The following is a 14,292-nucleotide window of genomic DNA, read 5'->3' on the forward strand; positions in this document are numbered from 1 at the left end:
AGGAGAACATCTATACACAAAACACATACAGTTTTTGTATAATGGGAAATTACAAGGGAGTAGTGACCATTTGTTGTAAATAGGTGGGGTTTCCCCCCCAAATGCCTATTTAAAAACTCAGTGTGAAAATAATTATTAATGGAATTTTCGATGGTGATACCGAACTGTTGATATTTTGCCTCTAGAAACACCTGGTCCAGTCCTGCCCAAATGAAAGCTCATTACCATATATCTTTTGTATAAACAAAGGAGATAAATGCCTACTTGAGAACTGGTGAGTCAAAATGAACTCCAACAAATCAGCTCTTCTTCCAATATCATAATATAGTTTGCATTTTCTTCCCCCATCTGAAAGTAGGAGGTGGCTGAGCTAGTATTTGAATCTGAACCATAGAAGTATGCCCTGAACATGCGTATCAGATTTTATTTCGGTGCCACATGTTAGCCTGCAGAATGTGCAACTGACCCACAGCTCCCTTTAAGACAATTAAGCTTTCAGTGAACCAAAATCTAGGTTTTCAAAAGTTTCCAGTGTTACGGAAATGACAGGGGTGGGGCACATAAGTTGTTACAATGTTACAAATATGTCTGAATGTATCCTTTCGACTTGACAGCTCCGGGAAGATACATAGCTTTATAAATTCATATAAAATACACAACACCCCACCCAGCAAGTGCCCAAGGGTGGCAATCGCTGAGCTGATAGCTGACCATAAAATCCCAAGAGCTCATCCCCAGACTTGTCCCAGGACAAGAATATGTAAAGAGTTCTATTGTTCTTTGGTAATAGGTACTTGAGAGGTGTTAAGAGACATGTCTGGGCATGTTTGCCAAGGTTGAACTAGTGTAATCCCTGTTTACCCCTCCCCTTTTGTGACATGTCAGTGATGTAAGGATGATGTATTAGTGATGCTGTATGAACTGTATTCTGTGATATTGTGGGAAGTTTTAAAAGTCGATGTTATCCCATGCTCGGGGTTCTTACTCTTGTGAAGACCTGTTGCACAACAATAAAGATCATGGCCTACTGACCGCTGTTTTGCTCCAAATTACTTGGCTGGAACTTCCTTCTTTTACTGAATGCATGAACCCGCGGGGGACTTGCACCCCAACGAACTGGGCTGTTGAGTAGTCTCTCACCCTGTAATTTCCCCTTATCACCAGATACTTTAAACTTGATAACCAAAGTCAGATTAGCATGACCAGATACAAGGGAGTTCATGCTCATCTATCTTTCATAAAGGTAAAGGGACCCCTGACCATTAGATCCAGTCGTGACCGACTCTGAGGTTGCGGCGCTCATCTCGCTTTACTGGCCGAGGGAGCCAGCGTACACTTCCGGGTCATGTGGCCAGCATGACTAAGCCACTTCTGGCGAATCAGAGCAGCACACGGAAACACCGTTTACCTTCCCGCTGTAAAAAGGTAAAAGTAAATGGACCCTTGACCATTAGGTCCAGTCGTGACTGACTCTGGGGTTGCGGCGCTCATCTCACTTTACTGGCCGAGGGAACTGGCGTACAGCTTTCAGGTCATGTGGTCAGCATGACAAAGCCGCTTCTGGCGAACCAGAGCAGCGCACAGAAACGCCGTTTACCTTCCCACCGGAGATGTCCTATTTATCTACTTGCACTTGGACGTGCTTTCAAACTGCTACCTAGGTTGGCAGGAGCAACGGGAGCTCACCCCATAGCAGGGATTCGAACCGGCAACCTTTTGATCAGCAAGCTCTAGGCTCTGTGGTTTAACCCACAGCGCCACCCACATCTTTCATATCTTTCACAGTAAAGCATTAAAAGGAATTTGAGCAAGTGAACGGATGCCAAAAGCTACAGGTCTAGAATTTCCTTCCTTTACACACCTGGTTAACCGCAGGAGCAAAGTCCTCTGAAACTGCCCCTCCCAGGTGTAATTCTTACTGACCATAAATTAACAGTACTGTATTAAAACTTCTTATTTGCCATGGTGGCAATGGTGGGTGCTGCTCTTGGGCCTTAGCCATGCCTCGTTGCCTTAAAAAGCAACATTAGCACATGATTGCAGCCTGAGAAGGAATAAAAGCTTTTCCATTGAAACAAACATTTGCTCTATGCTCTGTCTCTCAGCAACAGCGCTTGTAGCCAAAAAGCAAAAACCCCAAACCAAGGGCTGAACTTCAAGGAGCTGCTTGGCAAACCCAAGGCAGTGGTATATGGTGCAAACAGAGTGACAAAGCAGCTTTTCTGCACTGGGCAAGTTTGCAACCAGATGGCCAAGAAGGAAAAACTGCCCAAGCAATAGATGTAAAGTTACTAAGCACAAAGAAGATGCAAAAAGAAGATGCCTTGCTCCCTGAGAACTACAGGTGTCTAAAACCCTACAAGAAGGAAGATAAACAAACTGGACTTTTTTGAAGCAAGGCAACTTATAGAAAAAATGCACAGGGAAGTGGTGGGATTACAGTTGCAGCACCATACAACTCCCTGCCAAAAATAAATGGGAACACTCTAAACAACAACAAGCAACACATCGGCTAACACCAGTAATATACTGACAACATTTTTACAACACTATATGGTTTCAAAATTCATAAACAGAAGACATATAATATGTGTATGGAATCACAAACTAATAAGAATCAAATAAATGTTCCATGAACAGGAATGGTAGGAGTGGTAAGTAGCTGTCAAAGATCACTGAAATGGAGGCAGAATGCCTTTCCACAGTCAATATCTGACAAACATGAGATGATGGGTGATCCAAACATTGCAATAGGGTGCTCCAAGCACAGCAGCAGACTACAGTACAGTTCTTCCAGGATAATGAACTGTTTCAATAATAAATCTTCATCAGCAAATTAATAGTCCCCAAAGTACATCAAATGGCCATGGATCAGCTATCACTAAAAAGTGGAGTAAGCTGATGGTGTAAAAATAAATTGGAATCAATATTCAATAAACAACTGCTATCATGTGACCTCTCTGCAAGCCAATTGCAGTGAATGCTTAACATGCAGGTCATCTAGAAGTGACCCTTGTACTGACAAAGGAAGAGGAGTGGGGGGGGAGTGCACCGCCCCTGGCAGGGCGATCCTGGTGGGGTGCCATCACGGCTGCCCCCCCGCCCGCTTTGGGTGCCACGCCCCGCAGGCGGTGTGCCACACCACTCAGGCTGCGCCCCCACCCCAGGACGCATGCCACGCTCCCAAGATGTGCGCCAGCCCCGCCCCGCCTGCTCTCCGCCCCCCTGGTGCCGGAGCAGGAAGCTCCGCTATTGCCCTCGTGCAAGGCTGGGCAGCCTCAGGCTTTGGGACCAAATGCAGCTTCGCCAGGCCTTTTTACCTGGCCACACAGCCTCACAGGCCCAGCTTTGCCCCCCAAGTGGTTTTTTGCCAGGGTACACGTTCTTGACTCTTGCTTACCTGGATGGAAGATATAGAGGGGTGTGCAAATGTGTATCGAAACTACTATCTTGCACAAATGTAAACTTTATATTCAAGCTCTGAAAAAGTTTGTGTCTGGCCCTGCCCACCACTGGCACATGGTTCCCAGAAGGTTGCCCAAAAGGAAATTCATGTATTGGGGCTGAAAAGGGTTCTTCATCCCTGCCTTAGTGGAATGTATTTCTGGGTCAATGTCTGTGGGAAACACTGCGTGTGCATGTGCCTTCACATTGTGTGAAGTTTTGGTTATGCACAACTGCCAGAAATTCAGTAAGTGAAGTGATGCCTGTCATTACAACCCCTTGCTGGAAAAGTTGCACTCTTTGAAAGTCCTCTTTCTGGAAAGGTGGCGGGGGCACAAAATCACCAAATTTGAAATTAAAGGTGAAGATTCTTTTTGAATTAACCGTCTGTGAGATCATGGCACATAACTGTTTACATGCAGGACAAGTTTAGTCACCCAGGGCTTCCTGCTTCAGAAGCCAGCATTCCCCACTTTGTTTTTATGAAAGTTTAACTCTCTTCCATTCCTCTATTTCACTTTCAGCTTCCTCCAGCTGCATTTCTGACTCATTCTACAAAACATTTTGCACAGTGGCTGCCTCGTGTTGTGAAGCAGGAAGTATAATCTTCTGGACACATGTCTTGGGGTTCCTCCTCTACTCCCACTTCAAATAGGTGATGTTGTTTCACACTCTTACGAAGAAGGGGCTGGGGAAGAATGTTCCTTTGTTGTCTTAGGGCCTCATGAGCTCTGACTGATAGGCTCACCTTGCTTCCTCTTGTTTTTCTCACTCCATGGTTTCCGTGTGGTCTACTAAAGATAAAACTCTCACATTCTTGAGTGTTTGAGCCTGTACTTCCCTGCCCTGCAATGCAGTTGTCTGGCTTTCAACCCCATTTTACATCAGATCAACCAAATCTGCTGCTTTCCCAAGAATGAGCTACAGGGCTACCCAATGGTGAAAGATGCAATTAAGAAGTATAATCAATCCATTACTGTATCAATATCAAAACCAATATTAGACCGATCAGTTACTAGATTAGATCTAATCACATTTTCCACTTTCTAGTAAAATCTCATTGTGAATTCTCCCCACCTGCCTCCGAATGCCATAATGAAAATTGCTTGAGGACTATGGGAAAGTATATGCAAGCAGTATCTGTACTGCAAAACTGCAAAAAAAAATATGAAGAAAGAGCACTAACATTTACTACATCAGAATTCCTCAAGTACTGTATGTAGTATGTGATCAAAGAAACTGGCAATATTTAGTGGGTCTCTTCTGCCCCCTGGTGTCTAATCTTTATACAACAATGTGCAACAAATTGCCTATTTCTGACTTAGGGGATTATAAAGTAGCTTTTGGAAGCTACCTAGCATGATAATTATAAAACTAAAGAGAGGTGATGTGTCCAATTTAATTACTGTAAATGGTTCCTAAAATAGAATGACATATGGATAGTGAAAATACGGTAATTGAGGGGTAAAAAGGTAAAAAGAAAGGAAGGTAAAGGTAAAGGACCCCTGGAGTCCAGTAAAAGGCAACCATTGGGTTGTGGCACTTGTCTCACTTTCAGGCCAAGGGAGCTGGCATTTGTCCACAGAGAGCTTTTCGGGTCATGTGGCCAGCATGACTAAACCACTTCTGGCACAACCATGACGGACGTCAGAGTGCATGGAAACACTGTTTACCTTCCTGCAGCAGCAGTACCTACTCATGCTGGTTGACTTTCAAACTGCTAGGTTAGCAGGAGCTGGGACAGAGCAACGGGAGCTCACCCCATCGCAGGGATTTGAACCATCGACCTTCCAAATGGCAAGCTCAAGAGGCTCAGTAGTTTAGACCACAGCACTACCTACGTCCCTAATTGAGGGATAACCACTACTGTATATCTGCAAGTCAGTATGCAAACTGTCAACTTACATTCTGAATATACATACATTGCTGGCTTTTGCTACTTGCTCTTATGGTCCTGCACCCTTCTATACACTGTTGTTGTTGTTTAGTCGTTTAGTCGTGTCCGACTCTTCGTGACCCCATGGACCATAGCACGCCAGGCAGTCCTGTCTTGCACCGCCTCCTGCAGTTTGGTCAGACTCATGTTGGTAGCTTCGAGAACACTGTCCAGCCATCTCGTCCTCTCTCGTCCCCTTCTCCTTGTGTCCTCCATCTTTCCCAACATCAGGGTCTTTTCCAGGGAGTCTTCTCTTCTCATGAAGTAGCCAAAGTATTGGAGCCTCAGCTTCAGGATCTGTCCTTCCAGGGAGCACTCAGGGCTGATTTCCTTAAGAATGGATAGGTTTGATCTTCTTGCAGTCCATGGGACTCTCAAGAGTCTCCTCCAGCACCATAATTCAAAAGCATCAATTCTTCGGCGATCAGCCTTCTTTATGGTCCAGCTCTCACTTCCATACATCACTACTGGGAAAACCATAGCTTTAACTATACGGACCTTTGTCGGCAAGGTGATGTCTCTGCTTTTTAAGATGCTGTCTAGGTTTGTCATTGCTTTTCTCCCAAGAAGCAGGTGTCTTTTAATTTCGTGACTGCTGTCACCATCGGCAGTGATCAAGGAGCCCAAGAAAGTAAAATCTCTCACTGCCTCCATTTCTTCCCCTTCTATTTGCCAGGAGGTGATGGGACCAGTGGCCATGATCTTAGTTTTTTTTATGTTGAGCTTCAGACCATATTTTGCGCTCTCCTCTTTCACCCTCATTAAAAGGTTCTTTAATTCCTCCTCACTTTCTGCCATCAAGGTTGTGTCATCTGCATATCTGAGGTTGTTGATATTTTTTCCGGCAATCTTAATTCCGGTTTTGGGATTCATCTAGTCCAGCCTTTCGCATGATGAATTCTGCATATAAGTTAAATAAGCAGGGAGACAATATACAACCTTGTCGTACTCCTTTCCCAATTTTGAACCAGTCAGTTGTTCCATATCCAGTTCTAACTGCAGCTTCTTGTCCCACATAGAGATTTCTCAGGAGACAGATGAGGTGATCAGGCACTCCCATTTCTTTAAGAGCTTTCCATAGTTTGCTGTGGTCAACACAGTCAAATCCTTTTGTGTAGTCAATTTAACAGAAGTAGATGTTTTTCTGGAACTCTCTAGCTTTCTCCATAATCCAGCACATGTTTGCTATTTGGTCTCTGGTTCCTCTGCCCCTTCGAAATCCAGCTTGCACTTCTGGGAGTTCTCGGTCCACATACTGCCTAAGCCTGCCTTGTAGAATTTTAAGCATAACCTTGCTAGCGTGTGAAATGAGCGCAATTGTGCAGTAGTTGGAGCATTCTTTGGCACTGCCCTTCTTTGGAATTGGGATGTAGACTGATCTTCTCCAATCCTCTGGCCATTGCTGAGTTTTCCAAACTTGCTGGCATATTGAGTGTAGCACCTTAACAGCATCATCTTTTAAATTTTTTAATAGTTCAGCTAGAATATCATCACTTCCACTGGCCTTGTTATTAGCAGTGCTTTCTAAGGCCCATTTGACTTCACTCTCCAAGTTGTCTGGCTCAAGGTCAGCAACCACACTACCTGGGGTGTATGAGACCTCCATATCTTTCTGGTATAATTCCTCTGTGTATTCTTGCCACCTCTTCTTGATGTCTTCTGCTTCTGTTAGGTCCTTACCACTTTTGTCCTTTATTATGGTAATCTTTGTACAAAATGATCCTTTCATATCTCCAATTTTCTTGAACAGATCTCTGGCTTTTCCCATTCTGTTGTTTTCCTCCATTTCTTTGCATTGCTCGTTTAAGAAGGCCCTCGTGTCTCTCCTTGCTATTTTTTGAAAATCTGCATTCAGTTTCCTGTATCTTTCTCTATCTCCCTCGCATTTTGGTTGCCTCCTCTCCCCCGCTATTTGTAAGGCCTCGTTGGACAGCCATTTTGCTTTCTTGCATTTCCTTTTCCTTGGGATGGTTTTCGTTGCTGCCTCCTGTATAATGTTACGAGCCTCCATCCATAGTTCTTCAGGCACTCTGTCCACCAAATCTAAATCCTTAAACCTGTTCCTCACTTCCACTGTGTATTCATAAGGGATTTGATTTAGATTGTATCTTACTGGCCCAGTGGTTTTTCCTCCTTTCTTCAGTTTAAGCTGGAATTTTGCTATAAGAAGCTGATGATCTGAGTCACAGCTCTTGTTTTTGCTGACTGTATAGAGCTTATTACAGGTAGGTAGCCGTGTTGGTCTGAGTCGAAGCAAAATAAAAAAATTCCTTCAGTAGCACCTTAAAGATGAACTAAGTTTTTATTTTGGTATGAGCTTTCGTGTGCATGCACACTTCTTCAGATACACTTGAAACAGAAGAGTCAGACCCTTATGTATATACAGAGGGTGGTGGGGGTGGGTGGGAATGGGTGATGGACTGATGGGAGTGGTAAACCTGTAGATGGCTGTTAATGATTGCTGATGACTGCACTTGGTCCAGCCCTTGCTTTTCCCCCGCAGGACCAATTGCAGCCATCAGCAGTCGTTAACAGCCATCTACAGGTTTACCACTCCCATCAGTCCTTCACCCATTCCCACCCCACCCCCACCCTCTGTATATACATAAGGGTCTGACTCTTCTGTTTCAAGTGTATCTGAAGAAGTGTGCATGCACACGAAAGCTCATCTACATATATAAAAATGTAAAAATCGTGAAATCCCGTTTGCCACTTTTCTCCGTAACCGCTTGACCGATCGTCCTGAAATTTTGACACAATGATCCAGGCCACTCCTAGAGCGTTGTTGGGGGCAAAAATCCCTCAAATCGCACACCTGCCCAGGTTCAGACCTGCTTTTCCACCAAGTCAAACAGCGCCCTCAAGTGGAATTCCTCCCACAGTACACCCCCTCCCTTCCTGAGAAATCTAAGCCACACCCACAAACCGAATGACATCATCATCAACCAAGCAACTGAAACACACCAAGGCAGCCATTTTATCTAGGCCTTTGTTTTAGGCCCCTGACAGGCTGCCAGGCCTCCACTAGGCCCGGGGAGGGGGATAGCCCACAGCAATGCACTTGGGGGCACGGCAAGGGGTTTTACTTTACCATTTAGCACCACTACCCCCCCCAAAAACCCACCAAAGAACCAACATTGCCAAGTGGAGGTCAGGGCCTGCCTGGGGGGGTTGCCATAGACCGCAGCACGGCCTTCGATTGATGTAGGCCCCTGCACGGCAAGGGATATTACCTTACCATTTAGCAACACTACCCCCACCCCCCAAAAAACCCACCAAAGAACCAACATTGCCAAGTGGAGGTCGGGGCCTGCCTGGGGGGGGGGTTGCCACAGACCGCAGCACGGCCTTCGATTTATGTAGGGCCCTGCACGGCAAGGGGTTTTACTTTACCATTTAGCAACACTACCCCCACCCGAAAAAACCCCCACCAAAGAACCAACATTGCCAAGTGGAGGTCGGGGCCTGCCGGGGGGGGGGTGCCACAGACCGCAGCACGGCCTTCGATTTATGTAGGCCCCTGCACGGCAAGGGGTTTTACTTTACCATTTAGCAACACTACCCCCACCCAAAAAAACCCCCACCAAAGAACCAACATTGCCAAGTGGAGGTCGGGGCCTGCCTGGGGGGGGGTGCCACAGACCGCAGCACGGCCTTCGATTTACGTAGGCCCCTGCACGGCAAGGGGTTTTACTTTACCATTTAGCAACACTACCCCCACCCAAAAAAAACCCCACCAAAGAACCAACATTGCCAAGTGGAGGTCGGGGCCTGCCGGAGGAGGGGTTTGCCACAGGACGCAGCACGGCCTTTGATTTATGTAGGCCCCTACACTGCAAGGGGTTTTTACTTTACAATTTAGCCCCACTACCCCCAAAAAATCCACAAGACAAAAATAAATATGACTTATTTTATGGGTATGTCTTATTTTAGGAGAAACAACTGATTGTAAGCCTCTGTGTCTTTTTTTTTTAAAAAAAACAACCATTCACTTTCTCTCCCCAGTTTAAGTCCTCAGATATTTGCAGTGCACCCCCCCACCCCATTTACAATTCCCTACCTTCCCCTTGCCACTTCCTGGGTTTTTTTTATGGAACTGAACAACTCGGGTACTTCAGAACGCACCTTCTGTTGCTAGGCCCTTCCAGGGCCAGAAAGAGGCCCGGCCCAGGTAGATAAGATAATGTGTCCCTGTTTTTAACCCTTTTGTTACTTTTTTCATTTTACTGATTGTGAATATGCTGACCGAGGCCCGCTTTGGATTCGGAGGCCCGCGCCAAGTGGCCCATATGATCCTCCTCCTCCTGTCTGGGCCTGTCTGTTGCTACAGGGCTGTGGGGCTTCACTATTTGACCCCCCCCCTCCCTGGGTTGGGATTCTTTAAGTAGTTCTCTGGGTCCCAGGGCACATCATCACCCCTGATCCTTAATCTAAACATATAGAAATGTTCACGATGCATGCGCAGGGGCCAATGTATGGAGATACAGGGGGGAGGGGACAACAGAGGGCTCAGACAAAAGTAAATACTGGGAAATGGAACCCAGAAACTGACAGTTCCTTCTCCAAGGATGGGGGCCAATGTAGGAAGATACCAGGGGTAGGGGCCAACACTCCCCAGGAACAACAGAGGGTTCAGACTAAAGTGCATGCTGGGAAATAGAACCCAGAACCTAACAGTTCCTTTTCGAGGGTGGGGGCCAAGGTATGGAGATACAGGGGGAGGGGCCAACACTCCCCAGGGACAAAAGAGGGAAGGGTATCCTACCGAAACACAGGGATGAGCCGGGGTGGAGGGAGGAGGGGCAGGATACGTCATGGATCGTGACAGGGGGGGGAGGAACACAGGAAAGAACCACAGCAACGCGTGGCCGGGTCAGCTAGTACCAAAATAAAAACTTAGTTGGTCTTTAAGGTGCTACTGAAGGATTTTTTTTATTTTGTATAGAGCTTGTCCATCTTTGGCTGCAGAGAATATAATCAATCTGATTTCGATGCTGCCCATCTGGTGATATCCATGTGTAGAGTCGTCTCTTGTGTTGTTGGAAAAGAGTGTTTGTGATGACCAGCTTGTTCTCTTGACAGAACTCTATTAGCCTTTGCCCTGCTTCATTTTGAACTCCAAGGCCAAACTTGCCAGTTGTTCCTTTTACCTCTTGATTCCCTACTTTAGCATTCTAATCCCCTGTAATGAGAAGAACATCCTTCTTTGGTGTCATTTCTAGAAGGTGTTGTAGGTCTTCATAGAACTGGTCAATTTCACTTTCTTCAGCACCGGTAGTTGGTGCATAAACTTGGATTACTGTGATGTTAAAAGGTCTGCCTTGGATTCGTATCGAGATCATTCTGTCATTTTTGAGATTGCATCCCAATACAGCTTTTGCCACTCTTTTGTTGACTATGAGGGCCACTCCATTTCTTCTACGGGATTCATGCCCACAGTACCGTTCTCCGAAAATAAGCCATACCCCCAAAATAAGCCATAGTGATAGGCAGTTTAACCTTGTAGGTTAAACTGTACCATACTTAATTTTAAAAAATAAGACATCCCCTGAAAATAAGCCACCGTGGTTTGTTTGTTTTTTAGGAAAAATAAATTCAAGTTCAAAAATAAATTCAAAATATAAAGACAAAGACAAAACATATAAAACATATAGGTCATTAGTATAAATAGTCACTCTACATCGTACAGAAATAATGGTGAGCAGGAGGAGGAAGAGGCACACAAGGGATCCTCAGCTATCATTGTTGAAGGCTAGATGTATTGATTTTAATTACATAAATTCTGGACAAGTAGTGGACCATAATTCTGGTAATTTCGGGGAAGTCATCCCTCAACAAGAGCTGGACCACTGTTTCCTTGTTGGGGAGGGTTCCAGGTCTCGTAAAGGATAGGGGGGGCAAAATCAAAAAATTTAGAAAGGGGACAGTCCAGAATCATGTGAGCCATAGAGTCTACAGTAATCTATTCCAGTAGGGTATGCCTTTGAGTCTTCCGGATAACACGGAAGTAAAATAAATGTAAGACGGTGTCTTATTTTTGGAGAAACACGGTAGTAGATATGATAGTCATCTGAACTGAATTCGTCCATTCCCTTCCATTTTAGTTCACTGATGCCCAGGATGTCAATATTTATTCTTGCCATCTTATTTTTGACCACATCCAGCTTACTTTCCTTCATGGTTCTTACATTCCAGGTTCCTATGCAATATTTTTCTTTACAGCATTGGACTTTCCTTTCGCTTCCAGGCATATCCGCAACCTTTCGGCTTTGGCCCAGCCACTTCATCAGCTCTGAATCTACTTGTACTTGTCCTCCGCTCTTCCTCAGTAGCATGTTGGACGCCTTCCGACCTGAGGGGCTCATCTTCCAGTGTCATAACTTTTATATGCCTGTTGTCTTTGTCCATAGAGTTTTCTTGGCAGGGATACTGGAGTGGCTTGCCGGTTCCTTCTCCAGGTGGATCACATTTGGTCAAAACATAACTTCTCTATGTTATTTAAGCCTCTTCGCCACGACAAGGCAGTGATCCATGAAGGGGCTTCTATACACTACAAGTGGCCAAATATTTATTTTAATCAAGAGCAGAACCATGAAATATGCCCTGCTGTTATGGTAAAGCATAAACAACTCCAAGGGATTTCAAAATAGCAGCAAACATTTATAACTTATCTATTGTCTGGGGACCCAAGCAACTGGTTTATATCACCACCCAAAACTGCCATCAGCATGGTGTGCAGTTACTAAATTTGGTAGACTAAAATGAAACAAAACAGTGGAGAGATGAATTGGCTGGGCAGACAAGTGAAAACATGGATAATTTCACTAGGCCAATATGGCACTTGGCAACAGACATATACTTGAACATCTGTCCCTAGAAGTACATAAGACTCTGGCCCACTGATACGGAGTTATTTTAACCCTTGGTTCTCATGTCTAGCTGGTCTTTGCACTTGGCATTATGGTGAAGGAGATGTATTGCCCAGTACACTTTTTAAAAATAAAAAACAACAACACCTATGAGCAAATTTGGAGTGTGCCAGTTTCTCTCGTTAAAGGGATTGCCCTGCATAACCATGCTTCTTAATGTGCACTTCGGGAAGGGATGTGGGGGATATGCACCTTCTGTTTAAGCAGCTTCCTAAGAGTTACAAGGCACAAATTGGGAGAATGACTGGGGAAAGTTCTGTTGCGCAAGCTGAAATCATTGGGCTGACAGAATTAGTTGATGAATACTGATAAGAACCCCACTGCCACCACCTCAGGAATCCTCATGTCGAGTTAGGTGATGATATCTTGAGAGTAGGGCTGGGTGATATTTCGATATATATCCAGTTTAAAGTCCATATTGTGATATCAGTTTCATAATTTTTGAGCTGGCAAAGTATCACAAATCACGCTATGCAAAATTGCAATTGGGGGGAAAACATGAAGTTAGCCAATGCTTCTCTTGATTCCTGCAGCCCAGGGCTACAATTCACCCTCAGGATTGCAGGTGCCCACAACCAGGCATGTGACATCGCACGCTGCGTTGTGGCAGCTGGCGGCAGTTCCTCTTCTTCCTATCCGCAGTAAGTGAAGCACCCTTTTCTGCTGGAGGGGCTCGGACACAAAGACAGAGAGACTCAGCCTCTGGGTTCAAGCCCCACCCCCTGGAAAAGGATGCCTTGTTCCGTAGCTGCGGAGGTTGGAGCCTAACTGCTTCTCTCTTGGAGGCAATGCCACTGCCACCTGCCAGCTTTTTTCATTTGCTTTGTGGGTGCCAAGCCCCCTGGAGTTGGCACCTATAATGCAGCCCGTTAACTCCGCTGGCTCAGCTCTCCCGTCTCCTGCAGGGGGCAGCAAATCACAAGAACAGGCGCCAGCAAAAATCACAATGCAGGAAAAACTGTGAAGCTGGCCAATATCATAGCTGCCAAGTTATCCCTTTTTTTAAGGGATTTTCCCTTACGCTGAATAGGCTTCCTCGCGAGAAAAGGGAAAACTTGGCAGCTATGCAATATACAAAGCGCCATCCTTATTTCAGACATTGTGATGCATTGGTGTGTCAGTGTTTAGCAGGTGAGATATCATGATGTTGTAAACCAGATATCACCCAGCCCTACTTGAAAAGCAGCCAAACATTTGTCAACAATGGGTGAAGTCATGTGAAAGTGAAGCTTCAGTCCACCATCTTGAAAATGTTGACCAAGATCACCACTTCCATCTTGGGAACCTTCATGCCAAGTTTGGTGACAATATCTTAGGTCCCTATAGGGACCTAAAGGGACAACCCACTTTCAAAAATATATAGCAAATAAACTGCCTTGTGAATTTGCTGAACTGAGAATGCAGGGTATGTTATATAAATAAATATCTGCCCAAATTTCTCTCAACAGCCAGATCCACTGGCAAACAGAGGAGTAGATAGATCAGTTACTGAACAATAAGTTAAACTACCAAGAGCAAGTATCTGGGCCAAAGGAGGCAGATGGGGAGGCTGCTGTGTTAACACTTCATAGGCAGAGTCAGGAGGCAATAAAAAGCCAAGAAAAAAAATTCCACAAACTTGCAGGGACACAGGAAACAGGGTCTTTTTAAGCAACAGAGACATCAGTCTATTAAAAAATGTATTTATTCATTCTTTATATAAATAGATCTTTATAAAAAACAAAACCAGAGCACACAAATATTCCAAAGTTTACAACGCTTGGGCAAAAAGGTCCCTTGAACTTGTCTAACAGTTTGCAACAAAAGGGCAATTTAAACATCAATTCAAAAGATGCTACAGGAAGTCCTTGACACGATTTTGGCCAGCATAACATCAAAGGGCTCAGTCTTTTGGGTTGTGCATTTGTTGCAAAAGGGGTTGGGTGGGCCTTTGCATTCATAAATCGTTTGCAAGTCTTCTACCATGACATGCTTGTGACAAAC

Source organism: Zootoca vivipara, chromosome Z, assembly GCF_963506605.1.
Source record: "Zootoca vivipara chromosome Z, rZooViv1.1, whole genome shotgun sequence".
Taxonomy (NCBI): domain Eukaryota; kingdom Metazoa; phylum Chordata; class Lepidosauria; order Squamata; family Lacertidae; genus Zootoca; species Zootoca vivipara.